The 6027-nt window shown below is 40.9% G+C and overlaps 1 long non-coding RNA gene across 3 annotated transcripts in view; it reads right to left on the bottom strand.

The window, feature by feature from the left end:
* Positions 1-5608, bottom strand: part of LOC104871294 — a 16943-nt gene extending 11335 nt beyond the window's left edge. Inside the window, exons 1-4 of one of the 3 annotated variants that reach the window (XR_004518672.1) lie at positions 4629-5608; positions 4418-4488; positions 2818-2886; positions 1795-1897 (exon numbers count right to left, since the gene is read on the bottom strand). This is a non-coding gene — a long non-coding RNA (uncharacterized LOC104871294). The remainder of the gene's footprint in view (positions 1-1794; positions 1898-2817; positions 2887-4417; positions 4489-4628) is intronic. The other 2 variants (XR_782806.2, XR_004518673.1) reach the window with 2 other exon arrangements.
* Between the last annotated feature and the right edge of the window lie 419 nt (positions 5609-6027).

Genomic DNA, 6027 nt, shown 5'->3' with positions numbered 1-6027 from the left:
TTTTGTATCTTTATAAACCATTCTTCAATGAAAGAAGATAGAGTTCCTTGGAGAAATATCTGCTTCTAAGACTGGAGCAGGAATTATATAAAATAAGCCTGGAGCATGTTGCAACATGAGGAATTAAGGAAGTTCTCAAAAATAAAACTAAATAATAAATAAAACAAAGAGTACCCCCAAAGGCCACAGTGATGGGGCCATGTTCAAACAGGAAACAGAAGCCACCTGAAAGCCTGATGGCCAATGATGGGATATTTCAGCAATGAAATAAAGTACTTTAGATTATTACTCAAAGTACAAAGTAATATTTGTGAGTTCAAACTGGTACAGACAATATGACTGGATAAAATTAAATAGGGGAAATAAAGGAAAGACTTTGCTTAGCCAGTCTTCCCTCAAGGACTCCCTACTCCTTATAATTGACTAATATGTAGTAACTTCCTCTAAAAGTATAGCAAAGAGGAAACAAGAAAGTGTAATTTTAGGGTATAACAACCTGACTAACACCAGCACTACCAGGTGAGCAAGGACAATGTCAGAAGACCTAAGTCCTAGGGAGAGTACCTACTGTTGACATGATATAATTAATATGAATCACACCTTACCTCCATGACCTTCCTTCCAAAAATCTACATCCCTAAGCTAATCACGAAAAAAGAATTTAAATCAATCGCAAATGGGGGACATTCTATAAAAATCTTGGCCACCACTGCTTCAAACTATTAAGATTATTAAGAGCAATGGAAGTTTTAGACAACCAAAAAGAGCTTAAGAAGTCAAAGCGGAATGTGATGATAAAATGTAATATGGCATCTTGGAAGTGACTGAGAAACAGAAAAATACATCATATTAGTCACTTGCCCACTATGGGGACATAACACCTGAGACCTAGGACTTAAAGGAGGAAAGGTTTAACCGAGGCGTGGCTTTAGGAAATTCAATCCGTAATCAGATGGCACCAAGGCAGAAACATCAGAGAATGCTGCTCAGCTCATTGTAGATAGGAAGGACAGTTAGGGAAGAATGCCAGAGAGGAGAGGAGGAACAGAAAGAGACCCCCAGCCTGCACCTCAGTGACCCACCCAAACACACAGGAGCCTGCCCCATCAATCTCCAGTAGATCCCAAGCCAGCCCCATTGGCTGTCCACCTGAACCACAATATCCCACCCCTGGTCAACTTCAGGCTCAAAAACATCTTTTGTTTTTTCTTTCCATCATCACTGAAAGTTTATTTAAATTTCCTTTACATTGGGCTGGGGATTTGGCTCAGTGGTTCTGCCACCTGCCTTGCAAGGGCCAGAGTTCAATCCCTGTACCCCCTGCAAAAACAAAACAAAGCAAAACAAAAACCCCCCAAATTTCCTTTACATTTATTTTTTGAGAAATACATTTTTAATTTGGTCTTTTTTGAGTTAACACTTGCCAACTTCAATTAGACAGACTGAAACAAAAAATCTAAAATTAAATACTTATCACTTAAGAATAGAAACCTGTATAACTATAGAAAGAAAAATGGAAGTACTTAAATTTGCAAATCATCATCTTTGCTTTGTGACAAGTCTGTAGAAGTTTTGGTTCAGAAGGTACTAGATCTTAAAAGTGCATGAAGATCTCTGGGATATGCTCTATTTCCTTTTTTATATTTCTTATCCAGCCCACACAGCCAACCCTGGGTCAGAGCCCCCTTATGGCTAAGCCCCGCTGCACCTCCAGCCTGAGTTCCAGGCAGCAGAGCTTCCCTTCCCTCTTTGCCCTGCCTGGCTGAGCCTCTCCCTGCGTTGTTGCCTGCTTACCTGCCCCAGACTGCAATTCTGCATCCTCTTCCCCCACTGTCTTCTCCTAGTGTAGATGCCCACTTCTCTTGAATTCATCCAAGACATTTAGTGTGGGATTTGTCTGGGTAAGGAAGGAAGGAAAAAAAAAGGAAGCATGCAAAAGAAGAAGACAAAGAGAAGTGGTTAATTTGTCAAAAACATCTTCTTAAACCACATTTAAACTCCAAATAAATACAATAGCAAGTTCATAATTCTGCTTAACATACTATAACTGTCCTGAATACAACTAAAAACATAATAATACCTTCTCCAAATTCTCAACATTTCAGCATTTTTCAAAAGTCAAAGTCTCTTTTGAGACTCAAGGCAAACTCTTAGCTCTGAATCTCTATTAAAAAAAACAAGTTATATAGTCCCAAGGTACAACAGCACAGGATAAACATTCCTATTTCAGAAAGGAAGAACAGTGAACACAAAAGACTAAGAACAAAGTAAGATCTAAACCCAGCAGGGCAAACATGAAGGCCTGCAGCTTCATACCTGGTATCCAGGTCACATAGTGGTAAGATTTGAGTTCCAGAGTTGATGAACAACTCCAGGACATATGACCACTTTGTTGGGCTGGCTCTGTTCACTGCCTGAAGCTTTTCTCAGCAGACATTCTATGTTTCTGGCATATCTGACTTCCTGGGGTCTCCACTGCACCTTCTCTTCATTCCTGTAGCTTTATACCCTGCCCTCTCTGAAGCTGCGTTTGCTTGGCCTCCCAGGCCTTTCTTTGAAATGTGGATGGAAACCTCCTTGATGGTACAATTCTTGCTTTCTGCATATAAATAAAACCAGCATCATATAAACAATGCCAAGGCAGTGGTCAGTGGCAGCAGTAGCCAGGTCCCCTGGGACCATGGCTGCAGCGCTCTCTGAGAGCCTGTAAAGCTGATACAGTAAAAAGAATCCTAGGAAACCAATTCTCTAAGAGGCTTTTCTCAAGTAGGGGTTTGAGGGATTTTTTTCACAAATGAAAGATTTATACTTTTGCACCTTTGAGCTTTTGATTGATGAGGTTTTGTTGGTTCTTGAGATGTCTTCAAGACATCTTTCTTCTTGTCCCTATAAAAAATAATTGGTTTCATTTCAGTGTAGCAGATGTCTTCAGCAACAACACCTCTTTTGGCCCCAAATTTAGAAATGCTTTGCTCCTGATTCTCACTATAATTCTGGCTAAAAGTAGCTGACAACACTCATGCTACAGCCTGAATATTGGGCTGCTTTTGAATTTGACTAGATTTTATTTAGTCCACCATCTTTCATATCAGTCTATTGCAAAGTCAAAATGTAATGTCAGTCTATTGCAAAGGACAAAATGTAGACCATTTTTTTTTTTTTGGTAACATTTACAGCCCTTAGTCCATTTGTCAGTGAATCCTTTGATCACAACTGAAACCCCTCAAGCCTGGCTTTTATGCTTTGTATTTCTGTTAGCATTCTGATCCAGTAAGCTCTGAGCAGAATCACCCATTAGGCTCTTCCTACTGCATTCTATGGATTTTTCAGCCAGCTTCTCTAAGTTTTTCCAAACACCTCCTGCAAGCCAGTTTAAAATGCTTCTCAATCACAGGGTCAGGTGTAATCACAGCCATAGCCCTACTTCCTTGGTAGTAGTTTTCTGTACTAGTCACTTTCTTATCACTGAAACAAAATACCCAACAACTACAACTCAAAAGAGGAGAGGTTTAAGGGGCCGAGTTAGATCCTCAGTACAAAAAAAGAAAAAGAGGAGAGGTTTAGATTGACCCATTGCTTCAGAGGATATGGGCTGGCTCTAAGGCAGAAACACCAGAGGAGAAAGCTGCTCAGTTCACAGTGTCTGAGAAGCAGAGCATAGAAGAGTGCCAGAGAGGAAGGGATGAGGGACCAGACCCCAAGGCCACAACTCCACAACCCACCTAGACATAAGCCAAAATACATATGAATGTAAATTATTTATAGTTTGGGAAACTACGCATGAAGTAAATGGGTACTCTGTATAATCTCCGTAATTTCTCTGTAAACATGAAACTATTTCAAAATAAAATATTATTAAAAGAAACCTAAATATATCTGTGGTCCTGTCAGTAAGTAGAGCTTGGTTATCTATTCTTAAGAGTCATGAGAGCAAAACTATTTCAGACAATTTCACAGTCACTGCATAATGAAGAAATGAATAAATGTGTGTCTCAGTACATCTAAAAGGTATTTGGCAAATAATGCTTTTTAAAAAAATGGCAAAAAAGGAAAAGGTAATGAGATGCTAGTAGTTTGGAGACATATTAATTCCTCTGCTCCTTCAAGCACTGTTACATGTTCTAGTAAAAAGCAATAGAGCAAATCCACCCTGTGCAATATTGTGGCCATGTGACAGCACATGAGATGTAGCTGGACCTATTTGAGATGTGCTGTAAACGCAAAATACACACTGGATTTTAGCAGCACAAAAGTATTTCAGTAATATTGCTTCTATGGCACCTCACGTTACATTCCTCTTAGAGAGGGCTGGATTAAACAGATCCCAGGAGCTTGAAAGAGTTAATGGATCTATGAAGAGCATACAAGGTCTCTCCCAGAAATTATCCAACTCCACTGTGAATTTCTGGGCCCTTACCACAAAAAGCTGGAACTGTGCTGTATTGAGGCAATTTCTTGGGGATGACTTTTGCCACCATGAAAAATCACCTGCAGAGACAAGATGCTTTCTCAATTTTTAAATTTTTTTTCCCTTGAAGATTACACCTAAAAGGGAGTGTTGGAGGGACCCTTCTTGAAGGATTTCCGAGTGACAGAATTAAAATGTATAATGAAATGCCTGTCCCTACCTGAAGCACCTTCGGATACTGGTTTTGGTTTGTTGTTCCTTTATGGGTGATGCCGTTTCTTCTAAAATTTCAAACCACTTGGAACAACTTTTTTCAGAGCATGGAAATGTTTCAAGGCAGTATCCATATGACAAAAAAGCAACTGGCAGAAGAATAAAATGTTAATAAATTAGTTGTTTAGACTACAGAGACTATAAGACAACAAACATGAGCAAAGGACAGGACACATCTTACTCTAACAATAAAGCTCTGGAAGATGAGAAAAAACAGGAGGAAAAACAGGTTCCAGCTGTTAGGTGGGGGAATTTGTATATGAGTGTGGCTTATTTTTAACAAAATTTAGTTACACTTCCCTGAGTACAGTATTTTGAGAAGAAAAAGAACCAAAGCCACATGAAATGTTTTGTTTTATGTAAGTAGATCTGGTCATAAATTCCCATATTTTACTAAAGTTTGTATATATGCAAGGTCCTTCCACTGAAGTACTTATTGTCTACTCTCAGTGGTTGTTAGGAAGAAATTACCCAGGGAGAAATAAGTCCTGCACGTTCCATGTGAGAACCGTGGAAGGGTCGGGGATTTGGCTCAGTGGTTCCGCTGCCTGCCTCGCAAACTCAAGGGCCTGAGTTTGCTCCCCAGTACCAAAGAAAAGAGCCATGGAAAGCAGGATTCGGTGCGGCGCTGGACCCACTTTGTCAGGCGGCGCTGACTGTGGGCTGCGGGGATGGTGCAGAATAAAATACTGCAATTTATGGTGCTGGTATTTACATGGCGGAGAGATTCATCCTAAAATAGTAGGAAATAAAGTTGAGCTGCAATCTGCACATTTAACCACGGGGAAGCCCAAGTTGTTTTCAGTCACACAGTAGTGCCGGTAGAGAGGCCTGCAGTCCAGGCTCTCCTGAGAGCCACCGGTCTCTCCCACCAACAGTGCTCACTGCACGGCTGAGGGTTGCAGGGCGGGGCGGGCTGCAAGGGCAGTGGGGTGCCCTGGAGGGCTGAGCTGACTGTCCTCGCAGCCTCCCCTAGAGGGTCTCCTCCCCCTCCCCCGCCCCTCCCTCTCCCCCTCTTCCTCCTCCTCTCCACCACTGCAGCCTCTCCGGCTTGGTTTTTATGAGCCCATGTTTGCATTGCATAGTAATTACATTCATTGCGAGGAGAGGAGTGCGTGCATAGACTTAATGCATCTTAGTTTGTTTTTTCACCCCCTTCCCCTTTGTATCTCCCTTTTGCTATTATCTTTTGTTTTGTTCAGTTTGTTTATATCTTGGGCTTTTTGTATAAGAGAAGTCATGCAATATTTAAGCCTGTGCATCAGATTTGTTTTACTTAACATTATGGTCTCAAGATGTATCCATTTGCCTACAAATGATTCAAATTGATCCTTCTTTGTGGCTGC

This window comes from Fukomys damarensis, unplaced genomic scaffold (genome assembly GCF_012274545.1).
Source record: "Fukomys damarensis isolate Sample0158 unplaced genomic scaffold, DMR_v1.0_HiC HiC_scaffold_3, whole genome shotgun sequence".
NCBI classification, from domain to species: Eukaryota; Metazoa; Chordata; class Mammalia; order Rodentia; family Bathyergidae; genus Fukomys; species Fukomys damarensis.
This window is presented reverse-complemented; position numbering and strand designations above follow the sequence as displayed.